Source organism: Lepisosteus oculatus, chromosome 13 (genome assembly GCF_040954835.1).
Source record: "Lepisosteus oculatus isolate fLepOcu1 chromosome 13, fLepOcu1.hap2, whole genome shotgun sequence".
Lineage (NCBI taxonomy): Eukaryota > Metazoa > Chordata > Actinopteri > Semionotiformes > Lepisosteidae > Lepisosteus > Lepisosteus oculatus.
The window spans coordinates 26,759,046-26,771,901 of record NC_090708.1 but is presented as its reverse complement, the minus strand read 5'-3'; the positions used below and the strand labels follow the sequence as shown (position 1 = coordinate 26,771,901).

General features: G+C 44.5%; 1 long non-coding RNA gene across 1 annotated transcript; it reads left to right on the top strand.

Annotated features, from left to right (window-relative positions):
• Positions 1 to 280: 280 nt before the first annotated feature.
• LOC107079185 (uncharacterized) lies at positions 281 to 8,375 on the top strand. The gene is made up of 3 exons (XR_001480151.2): positions 281 to 945; positions 3,758 to 3,892; positions 5,248 to 8,375. It is a non-coding gene; the product is annotated as an uncharacterized lncRNA (long non-coding RNA).
• The last annotated feature ends 4,481 nt before the right edge of the window (positions 8,376 to 12,856 follow it).

Sequence of the window (12,856 nt, the reverse complement as noted above, 5' to 3'; positions counted from 1 at the left end):
GAGGATCAGAGTTCAGTCGATATTAGGTCTTGCAATTAAGTGCCACTGAGTCCACTGACAGGCGCTGCTATTGCACTGTACACATGCCTGATGAGTTGTCTCTGTTGCAGTCACACCAGTGTGTGTCTTCTGGTGCCTACATATGTGCCTGAGGCTGAGGATGACTGTGAGACTTGCGCTTGGTTTAAATAACAATATATTAAAAAGGGTGAAGGGATGTACTATAAGACGATGAACTGACGAGGAAAGCTAGACCTTAATCCTGGGGCAGGGGAGCTTCAGCCCTTTAAACATAAGTTAAACTTTACAACGTTCATGAACAAGCGTGAGAATCTAAGACTGAGCGACGTCATAGTCCTGAAATCCAAGACTGTAGCTTTCCACCAGCCGCCCAGCAGTAACCCATGGAAACAGCATCAAGGGTGTATGAGGGACTAATCAGCAAGAGAAATCTGGAAATACATTCTGCTGACACTGCTGACGTGGGAGATTTAAGGCACTGCACTGCTGCACATTTCAGGAAAACAATTCAGGACATCTGCTTTTGCTATTTCATTTTTCACTTGTTGGATATCCTGTTCTTTTCGTAATGGAGTTGTTCCTGCCTGCTGCTCACTGGCGTTCTGAAGAGGCATCCCAAATGAGGGGAAAAGGCTTTGGCGCAATGTTGCACAGCGCTGGCGTCTCATTCTTTTAACACGTTTCATTTCTCCTTGTTAACAGCGAGCGTCCCTGCAGGGCTCAGGTTTGTTTCCTTGGAGATGGATGCTTAAAGCTCGGAGTCGGCAACGGAGGAAGTGGCGCTCTGTTTTATTTTTTTTTAGAAAGGTCACGCTCAGCATGGTTCCGTCAGGGTGTCCGGTCTGATCCACTGGGGACTTGAGGCTCTGCGTCACAGAAGGCCGTCCTGTTGGGACCTGCTTGAGATACGCCGCTGACTCAGGGGTGAGTGCATCTGAGAGCCTGGCCTGCTCCCGTTTCTCAGTTCGGAATCATGACGCTAAGCTAATTCATGGCTTTATGACTAAAAAAACAGCTGTAATGCTCTTCTATAAATCTGAATTCTTCCTAAACATCATCTGAATGGCCCATTGGAGGAAGCACAGCAGTGATCACCACACACACCTTCATCAAAAACCTGCACCGCAGTAGTGTTGATCTGTGTACTTTTAATAGGGTTTATACAGTAGCACCCAAAACTGTTTAACCGAATAATTTACCCAGCAATAAATGTGAGGAGACTAAGCATCTGCTGGGAAGAGTGACAGAGCTCCTTTTATAACAGCTGAGGCAGTGGAGGGTACTATATTACTTGCTGTGACCACTGGATGGCGCTATGGAGCAGCCAGCAGTGCCTGTGCAATGATACAGTGCGCTTTTGCTGACAGCTCCTCCCCTCCCCCTGTGGCTCTATCTGTTTGTGTGATGGCTGCTGTTTTCCCTTTCTGTTTACTGTATTGTTGCCAGAAGATCCTGGGGTTTCCCACCCACAGCCCCACTCCCATGTGACCCTGCACCCCTCTGGCGCCCCCTCTGTGGGGCCCATGGTCACAGTGAGGAGGGCTGCAGTGGTGAATGGCTGTGCCAAGCTTGGGGTATTCCTCCCTCCTGCCCCCTCGCCCCTAGCCAGTTTACACCGAGTCTCCTCTAAAGTGAGTACAGCTCGTGTCAGAAATCTGCAAAGACTTTCTTCAAAACAAAGAAAAAGCCATTTCTAACCTTTCACTGGGACACCAACAGGATAATATATGTGCCTTTCTGAACCACTGGAACCACTTTATCCACATCGCTTTTATTAGAGTATTTACATACTTCTCATAATTCATCATTTCATAATTCTCATAATTCATCATTTCATAATTTTCATCATTCTTAATGTACCAATAAATCAGATCTATTAACTTGCTTGAAGCTCATCAATCCTGGATCTTCACAAAGTCCTTTCCTGATTACTTGAATCACCTCACACTGAGCTTCCACATACCGTACAGTAAGCAGCAGTCATACTGTAGCAGTAGTGAAAAGCATTAATAGTAGCTACAGTAGTTATAGTAAAAAAAAGAGCAGTGGCAGCACTATATCAGCCAGCAGCCATATCACCCTGTAACTCACAACTGGCAACCCACTGACGCTAAGCAGGTGTGAGCCTGGTCAGTACCTGGATGGGAGACCTCCTGGGAAAAACGAAGGTTGCTGCTGGAAGAGGTGTTAGTGGGGCCAGCAGGGGGTGATCACCCTGCAGTCCATGTGGGTCATAATGCCCCAGTATAGTGATGGGGACACTATACTGTAACCAGGCGCCGTCCTTCGGGTGAGATGTAAAACCGAGGTCCTGACTCTCTGTGGTCATTAAAAATCCCAGGGTGTTTCTTGAAAAGAGTAGGGGTGTAACCCTGGTCTCCTGGCTAAATTTCCCATTGGCCTTTACCAATCATGGACTACTTATAATACCCATCTATGAATTGGCTTCATTACACTGCTCTCCTTCCCACTAATAGCTGATGTGTGGTGAGTGTTCTGGTGCACTATGGCTGCCTTTGCATCATCCAGGTGGATGCTGCACATTGGTGGTGGTGGAGGGGAGTCCCCATTACCTGTAAAGCGCTTTGAGTGGGATGTCCAGAAAAGTGCTATATAAGTGTAAGCAATTATTATTATTATTATAATCAGTACTGGATATACAGTAGCCATAGGAGGAGTAATAGTACTATCGATAGTGACAGTAATAATAGTTGTAGTATTAACAGTAATAGTCATTGTCATAGTGGGCCAAGAGATAGAAAAGAAACAGTAACAGCAGCAGCATCAGTAGGTATTGCATTAGGCAGAGGATTACAAAGAGAGACAGTAATGATTCTGAACATGGGTCCCTAAAGCTTGGGTCCCTTCACTGTTGGGCAGTGATTTCCTCCTTCTGCATTACCAGAATAGTTGCTGATTCCTGGTAGGGTTGTGTCCACCCAGAGGCTGACCCTGAGGTAAAAGCTGGAGCTATACCCTGGATAGGATGCCAGTCCACTTCAAGGCACACTCACAAAAATACAAACACAGGGGCAATTAGAGACACCAGTTCATTCAGTTAGCAGGTCTTGGGGAAGGGGAGAGAACTGTGCAGAAAGACCTACTCAAATAAACACACAAAAGCTGCCCCTGTTCAAAATCAAACTCAGGCCTCACAACTATAGTACTGTACCATACTACCGCCAAACAGGGAATTTCCAAAGTGATTGAGCTGCAACAAAAACTTATAAATTCCTTTGCAGAGGTCTTCCTGTCTCCATTAACTACCCACCCCGGCCTGTTTCCAAACATTTGATCAGAAAACAAGATGCTGATGCACTGGTTGGGCCAGAGCACTATCATTTGTCAGCTGAGAAAAGAACTGTTGTGTCCCACTTGATGTGGGGAGGCTTAAACCCAAGAATCCTAAATCGAGGCTGAAAACCTGCATTTAAACATGTTCCAAAACTGACTATAGCTACAGAATATTTTGATCTCAGGTTCCACATTGCACGCCTTTTTCTAAGGCACTGCCTCAGAAAGCTCTGTACATCGTGAAGAACGCAGTACAATTAAATTGATATTTGGGTTGTGCTCTGAGAGAGGAAGTGTAACGAGTTGCTGAACCACCACATCGTGAATCTGGGCTCCCCATCCACAAAGCAAAGTCATGGCAGGAAGTTACTTTTACTGCCTGTGCTACATCTGTCCTACATTTCAACACCGTGCTCTGTTTCTATTTCTCTTCCTTACAAAGATTCCGTTGCCGGTGACCGTACCTTGCCCAGGAAAATAAATGGTCTTCGTCTGACCATTCTCCAGGTTCTCCACGGGCACTGCCGGATAATGCCCTGCTCTGCCGCTGAAACATACTGTGTGAGAAAACAGAAAGGTAACAATGTTTTCATTTTGCATTTTTTACCTTGCTGCGACCCCCATGTTTCCTTTGCTGCGGAAGCTGCGGGGTTTGGCACCAGAGAGAGAGACGGGAGCCAGGCTGAACTGCTCTGCACCTCTTCTAAAGGTTTTGCCTGGGCAGCGTTTTCTCTCATGCTTATTCTACGGGGTTTTTTTCCGAGCAATCCTGCGACATTAGGCGGCCCAGTTAAAATGCAGTCACTCGTTCGCATTGTAAATAGCCGCAAACGCTGGCTGAACTGCCACCGATGGGGACATACTGTTGGAGTGATGCGCTGGCATCAGCTGGAGGGAGCCCCGCCACCTCTTGGAAAAAAAAAAGAATAGAAAATTAGTGGCCTTAAATTCTGACCTTACCTTCCCCTAAGATTTTTTGTAAATATAGCATGAGTTCCTATAGGCAGAAGCCTGAACCCCCTGCCAAAAATAAAACTGTCTGAGAAACATGAATATATTGTACCTGTGGAATTGCTATTCATTGAGTTATAGGCAAGAAAAACTGTAGAGGTTTTGTCAAGATTTACAAATGGCTATTCATCCTGAATCCCGTTTGATCATCTCCAGTCCAGACTTTTGATCCAACCAGCTCCTTAATTGCTGTATTGATCCTGCTCATTAACAACATAACAACATTAACAATTATGGAGCTGGCTGTAGCAAAATTCTGGAAATGGAATAGATAGGAAGGGATACGAGCTGAGCAGCCCTGATTTACCTTATGCTTCTCCTATTGTGCTTTGCTACATTCTCCTATATCTGTACAAGAGAAGGTTTCAGAAAACAATCAGATCAGAGGAGATAGGTGGTCCTCATCCAGAGCACACTCACTGAGCTCACTGTCTGGCAGGAGACAGCAGAACAGCTGGCCAGCTAATGTCAGTGGTTTTAGTGCTTGATGGGACTTGATTCATAGTTGACCTCCAAAGTCACTTCAGATATTTTTGCTCAGTCCGGAATCAGAGCCCTACCTCTGACCTTCAACATGACATTAAAGTATGAAGGGCTGACAGAGTTTTGTTTTAAAGAAAGGGAGAAAATCTCAAATGTGCTTTTCTCCTTGTGGACAAGCATCATGGGAAGGGAAGTAGTTCAATGCCGGTATGCAGCAGGACCCTAATAAACTCCATACCAGCAATGAACTACTTCCTTTCCTATGATGCTTTTCCAGGAGGAGAAAAACACATCTAAGATTTCTTTCCTTTTTTTCCCCACAACTGCTCCTTTCAAAACATAGTGACAAAAATTATTAATTATATCTTTCTCCCCCACACTGCCTGGAATGAGCAGTGAGAAACTAAATGAAGATCTTTATGCAATGTCTGTGCTCAGGAGGCTGAGGTACACTGAGTCTTGGATGTGGGACCTTCCGTGATGATGCCGGCCTTCAGAAGAAACTCCCACATGCGTGATAATTCCCTGGCAGAGATCTTCCAGGTCCTTTCATAAGACTCGAGAAGAGGTGTGCAGCCACTGTGGAGCAACACGCCTCGACAGTTTTGTTTTTAATTAAAAGCGGTTGTGCTGTGCCACACAGGGATGGCATCTCCCACGAGGAGCTCACTGAAGTGGAAGGGCAGTGCGGGGCCCAGATGGAGACAAACAGGGGTGGGAAACACCTCCCTCTCTGCGAAAAGATGGGATATCCATTTCCAGCATGTGGCCAAGGGTTGTCTCACAACATGAGAAGCTAGAGAAAACCCAGGGTTTACCCATCCCGTCCTCAACGTCAATAATGTATTCAGCCATTGAGACAATTAAAAAGGAGGCTGGAGACGCTTGCTCCAGGCGCAGATTGGAAAAATTAATTATCTTAATCTTTGGTCCCGTGCGCAATCCAAATAACGTGCTCACACGCACTCAGTTGCTCTTCTACCTGGTTCAACAGGGGATAACAAAAGTCAAACCTAGAGAGGCAAAATGTAGGCTCCAGAACAATCTGGCCTGTTTTACTTGTGTTTATAACTTGTGAATCAATTTGTGATTATTAAGACTGTGTTGTCTTTTTTTCTCAGACCATATAAGCAAGCCTCATTGTTCTCCCTGAGAACAGACAACATGCTCTCCATTTCCCAGAGCCCAGCTGTCTTATCGCTTCCACGTTAATGAAAGACGCCTATAGCCACAGATTTCAAGCCAAGTGTAAACACCCAAACAATGATGACATTTTTCTCTAAATCCAACTGTTGTGGAGTCAGTTTACTTTGGCTGGAACCAGGCCATTCCATTCTGCTTCTGTGGAATTTCTTTCCTGTAGAAAGCATTCCAGGCAAGTACTCACGGGTCTCCTGTGCCAGAGAAGGAGAGCGGAGATCATGTGGAGTCTCAGGCATGCTGGAGAAAGGACACCACTGTCATTACCGGAGATACTCAGCCTGATCAAGTGTAACTTTCAGAAGTTACAATATATGCCTTTTTGCCTGTCTTCAGAGTTTGACATGATAGATGTTGACAAAAGTAGTGGCATGCCATTGTGAAACCAGAATGCAGTGCTCTTTCTCTTAAAGGGGAACTGCAACACTAATTTTATATTTCAGAGTTAGAAAGAATGGGCATCAGTAGTGCATTTCAGATCACAACGAAAGTCAAATGTACACCGTAATGTGTAAAATCTCACCACAAAATAGACAGGATTTCCAGGTACTGTATATGCAGCACCATATCCTGCAATTCAGAATGAGGCGACCAAATGACCGGTAAGGTGTAGAAGCCTTTTCACATTGTAAACAAGCAGGCTTGTGAATACATCTTTTTTTCTGCTAATAGAAATATTGATGTCGAATTTGAGATGGTTTTGCTGACAAATACAAGTTACTTGTTAGCTCTGCATGCAGATCACGTTGGAACATTGCTGTGGTGAAATGTCTGCTGCACAACCTGTACTTATTGGCTCATACATCGCATTCCATCCGTTGTTACATTGACTAGTGAGCAGGAAGGGCTGCTCCACATTGCAATTCACTCAAACTCTCCGTCTCATCTGTGGAAAGACCAGGGCTTTGCGCCAACACGGTTACTATGCATTACTTTCACAAAGTTCACGATTTTATGCTTAATTTGGAATTTGTAAAAGTTTGCAGTACTGTCAGTTCTTATTTTTTTATATGTAATACCACAGTTCCCCTTCAATTATCATAAAATAGTCCAGCTCAAGATAGCTTGGCAAAGCTTAGGGAATAATGGTGAGGCCAAATACATACAGTACAGTATACAGTATGCCATTAGCATGGCAAAATTGAATCAAAGAAATGCCACACAAATCTGTAACTTGTGTACATGGCATGCCAGGGAAAGGACATATCTTTTCACCTCTGCCCACCTTGGGGGTACTGGTCACCACAGCTGGACTGTTTCTGTTTTGTCCTTTAGAATATGAGACAGGTATACTGTATGCTCTAGTCGTGCAAAATGAAGGTCGCAACATTTCCTTCTCAATAAAGAAAAGAACATTTCTCCTCTTTCTTTTGGAAGGCCAATTATGCTTTTGCTCCAAAACACAAATTAATTCCAAAAAAGCGAAAAATACTTTTCATCTGTACTGAATTATATTGTCATAAAAAAGACGACTTCTTGTCTTTATATCCTTTAGTCTGTCAAGACCCTCAAGCCACTCTTCCACTTCCGTATGTGCAGTACACTGAGTACATTTGACAACATTGACATCACCTGTGCACAAGTATGGAAATACCCTTCCATTGGTTTTAATTACTCCTTGGGCCTGTTGGGAAATGTACTTCCAGCCCCTTCTGATGATCTCTTTCTATTACAAGCATGAAATGAGGAAAGTTACCAGGGGTCAAGACTATGTAATATTCTAGATCCATAAGACAATCCACCTACAAATATCCTACATATTGAGTCACACTTGGTTGACTGTCATAAGAGGAGGGTGGTTGTGTGGAGTGCAGAGCATGTGATGTCTGTAAAGCAGCAGGCAGTTTTGCGGTACCCAATCTCATGTTAAGCTTCCAAAGCATTCATGGTTCTCCCTTTTCCCTTTAAGGTGAAGATATAGAGGGAGATTTCTGACCTTTTTAGCTTCAGAGAACTATTTACTTCTTTGGTGGAAGGATAGAGCAGCACAGTGGCGTAATAGTTACCTGCCTTCAGTGCTAGAGCCCCACGTTAATTTCTGGGCCTGTAAATCTGTGTGAAGTTTGTATGTTCCCCCCATGTTGGGCGAAGCAGTGGCACTGTGGATAAGGATCTGCGCCTGTGGCTGGAAGGTTGCCAGCTCAAATCCCACGGTTGGTAGAGGAATCCTACTCTGTTGGGCCCCTGAGCAAGGCCCCTAACCACAACTGCTCCATCGGGCACTGTACAGTACAATGGCTGACCCTGTGTTCTGACCCCAAGCTTCTCTCCCTGTCTGTGTCTCATGGAGAAGAAGCAGGGGCATGCGAAAAGATGAATTTGTAATGCAAGAAATTGTATATGGCTAATAAAGTGATCTGATCTGATCTTATCTTATCTCTTATGTTCTCGTGGGTATCCTCTGGGTACTCTGCCTTCCTTCCGCAAAGACATACTGGTAGGTTATTTGACTTCTGGGAATATTGGCCCTGTTGCCAGGGTACATGTGTCTGTGTCTTTGTGTGCCCTGCAATGGACTGGTGTCCTGTTCAGGGTGTATCCTGCCTTGCTCCCATTGCTTGCTGGGATAGGTTCAGGCTCCCTTGTGACCTTTGATTCAGAAGACTTTGGTAGAAGAATATACAGTTATCATAATCCTTGATCTAACCCAAGGAAAGATTCTCATTTTCAATGCCAACCTTGGCAACAGGATCACACAGGAAACACATACAAAAAGGAATCGATAAATAATGGAAAACCACTCGGGATGCGGCAGAGTTTGGCTCCCGTGTGGAGTAGTGGCGAGTGTCTTGGATCAGAGGGTCAGGCTCTGCTTCAGAGGGTGTCGTTCACTTGAGCTGTCCTCTTCACTGAGATTGTTTTTCTGTCAAACCATGGAATATGTTTTACGATAATATACAATAATATTTTGTCTGATTTCTCAGAAATGTGTTTTGTGTCCGAGTATTTCAAACAATTTTAAACAGTGCAAATAAACATTACATTCCAAATAAATAAAATATTACTTAAAAGACATCAACCCATATACTGTACATCATTATGCACCATTCCTACAGGAATCCACACAGATTACCAGAACCTGTAAATTTAGTACCCACACAATCACTCTAAGCTCCAAAAAGTGCAAATTACTCCTTTATTGTAAAAATCGTTTATTGATAGAGTAGATTGGGGTTGAGTAGGGTTTGATTTTAAAGTGTTGATAAGTACAACTAGAAGTATGAAAATGCCAGGCAACTAAGACATAACACAGGCATAAAGCAAAATAACATGTTGATTTGTTTTCAACCTCAGCATTGTTTTTTTTTTAAACAGGCTTTCTGGAGACAGAAATGTGCAGCAAAAACAAATCTCATAAAAAAACTTTTGTTTTGAAAACATAAGGGGAAAAGAGTTTGCTGGGCTCATTTTACGATTTGAGGGCAGATTTAATTTGACCTAAATACTGAAGCTATAGAATTCTGGAGACAGTGCTGGAATGCTGAATTCTGACAAGGATGGGGAAAAGAAACTGGGGATCACAAGAGCTGGATCCCATCACCATACGAACAGATGAGCTGGGGAATTTTTTGGAGGGGCTGAGGAGGTCATGTGCATCTGTGTGTATGCAGGGTGGGGGGCGGGTGTTAATAACTGAGGAAATTCCAAGCAGCAAAGTGTTCTTTTTTCAAAAACGCCTCAAGGCTGAGTCAGGCCTGGAGCACTTACAGCTGCAATAACAGTCTCCGAGGGGGTGTGTGGGTAGCCTGCCGTCCACAGCTCGCAGGTCACTAGCTCCGGGAAGCGACGAGGAGCTGTAACAAGGAAGAAAAACAAACCCTCACATTTGACTGAGACACAGTCACACAGAGGTCAAGAGACTGAGACTCCGGGGGCCAGAGCAGGCTACCCTGACTTCACATCATACACTGATGCTTATTCTCAGACTCGAGTCAATTTCATCCCAGCACACTTCCTCAAAATGAACAGAGAAACAGGCACCAGGGGTCACGATTAGAAAACTAGGTGGAAGTGCATTTAAAATTGTGAACAGGAGGCACTTCTTTACGCAAACGGCAGTCAAAGTATGGAACAGACTAAATAACATTTTGATTGGAGTTGATATTTTGGCTTCATTCAGACAGCAATAGGATGAGAACCCTCAATATTACTAAATACAAAACAGGACAGATGAGCAGAATGGCCTTCTCTCATTTGTAACCATTCTTGTTCTTAGGAAATTCATTTAAAGACCCTTCTCCATGCTGAAATATCCTCACTCTAGTGTACATATTCGGGATGGTCCCTTTCTGAGGCAGCAAGTCTTATGTTATCAGATCAAAAGCTTTTTTCTGTGTTGCTCAGTTCAGGCAGGACACTGTAACCAGTGTGGTTGTCAGCAGCACTCGCTCACACTCGCTGATCGTTCACCAACTGAAGCACCTGGATCTTCAGCAGGAGGATTCAGCTTTGTGGTGTTAAAAGGTTATATTCCGTCTGTGGAATACTGCATGTTAAAAAAAAGTTTTAAAAATGTTTTGGTTGAAAATGAAGGATTTTATTCAAACAAATAGATGATTTATAGTGAAGCCTTGGTTTCCTGAATGTATTATTTCCTTCCTTTGCATAACTAAATGATCGTTTCTAAAATGCATGGAAAGCCCTAAGAATTAGTTGCTTTACATATATAGTCTGTGTATTTTTAAACACCAGAGGATTGTCAAAATCTATGTCCAGCCGGCTGGAGGAAGTGCTGACCATGGTGTCAGTTTGAAGACTGGCTGAGGTGGAGGTCAGTTGTGGAGGGAAACTGGCCTGCTTGTGCCAGGAGCTGAAGTCACACTTTTTGGTCCGCGCCATACTACATGAGCTCACCTTGTGTCCACCCCAGGAATTTGAGGCTTCTTCCAAACTCATGGCTTGTCTCCCTAACTGGGAGGGGATGTTCTGTTGTGGAAGACCACTAACACACTACTTCTGCCAATACAGGACTTTGGGTCACACTCCTGCCCGCTCTCCAGTATGGCATCCCATGTGATATGCCAATACACATTGAGACTGGCAAGAAGCTTTCAGACATCATGGAGTCATGCCAGCAGTGAGAGTCTTGACCTCTGTGTAATGTTGCTCTAAGAAGATGGGCCTTGTAGCGCAATCCAGGAACATATAAAAGGACCTATTTCGTGTATGGAAAGGTGGCCAAGTTGGAGAGTCTGCAAACAACACACAGGGAATGAGCAGAGCTGCACAGTACTGAGACCAGAGGGAGCAGGGTGCACACTCTCTGGGGAGGAGTATAAGGCTGGCTGCAGACTGTTGAGACAAGTAGCCACACTGCAGGCAGGCAGGATGTAGCAGCTAGGTTGGGTAGTAATCCAAAACAAGTGAGGGTCGTAACCATGGAGACACTGTAACAGAGGGTGTGCTGGAAATAGGCCTGAGTTCAGTCTAAGTTCAAAGCCAGGGTCGAAGCCGAGAGACACACAGTAAACAAAGCCGAGGGGTGATCCAGGAACATGAACGGGAGACAAAGCAGGAGGTCGAAGCAAGCTTACAAGGCAAAGCAAGCAAAGCGAAACTCAGGCATAAAAAACAGAGGCGAAGCTTGAGAGGCTCAATGTTAAAAATGAATGACAGAGCCCAGAGCTCTGGGAGGTCTGATATTTATCCTGAAGCACACCTGAAACAGGCATGGTCATAATCCAAGTAGGGGATTGCGTCAGTATGTGTAGGCTGCGAAGGAACGGGTTAAGGTTTATTCCATGCTGAAACGAAAGGAAAAAAAAAACAAGATGCGCACCTGAAGAAGGCCACAGCCGAAACGTTGTGTTTGTTTTCTTTTTTTCTTTTCTTTTCAGCGCGGTCATAATCCAACTCCAGGTGTTCCTGTTGTCTGTTAGGATGCGTAGTTCTGGACCCTATGAAGATGGTATAATCCGGAAGTAAGTGGAAAAGGACAATGGGGAGGAGACGACGAGGATCGGGGCAAACTGACAAACGGGGGCGTGACGACAGTGAACTGGTGCTCAGGGGGCGTGGCCAAGGCAAACAAGTCCAAGGGAGTTCAAGGGAAACATGGGGCGAAGGAATAAAAACAGGATGATGAGGCCAGGCGCTCTGAACCCCAGACTCAGCAGGGTCAGGACGCTGATAGGATATGCCCTCAGGCCATGGACGTAGGACGACTTGGTGGTAGGCGGGCCTCCGGGTGTCCGTATTCCAATGCAGAGCCAGGAGTAGCAAGAGCACCTGGCTTAAATAAGGAGGGGCAGGATTGGAGGCAAGTGCACATAATCAACTAAAATATGAAAGAGCCGGAGCCCCCTTAAGAGAAGGGATTCTAATCGTGACAGTCTCCAGGTGATGATGTCACCAGCTTCCGTGACACAGCTAGCTCGCTCTGCAGAGCAGCAGCTGGGGCCAGCAGGACATTCTCTCTCAAAACAAACAGCTTTCACAAAGCTACAAAGCAGTGAGAGCCTGATTGTAATGGGACCAGTGTGTCACTCAGTCCTTAGCCTGGCCCTAAGAAGATTGCTTTACCTGTTATGCAATCTTTTCCACAGCAGAAGATTGACCAAGGATGTTAAAGACATCCATCAGTAACTAATTAAAAACTGAGGCTGACTAGATTGCACTTCTCTAACTTCAAACTGGGAAGAGGATGTCAGACAGCTCAGCAGTCCTGGTTAATCTGGGTGCCAAAATCTACCTGTTTTTTGCTTTGTTGAAATTGACCAATAGATAATTGGATGAGTGTTGCTGAATATAGTTTTATCAATTCATTGATACTGCTGCATTTCTCATTTATTATTCATTTATTATAATTGTAACATTTCAAACAAACTTTTCTGTTTTTTTAACTGAC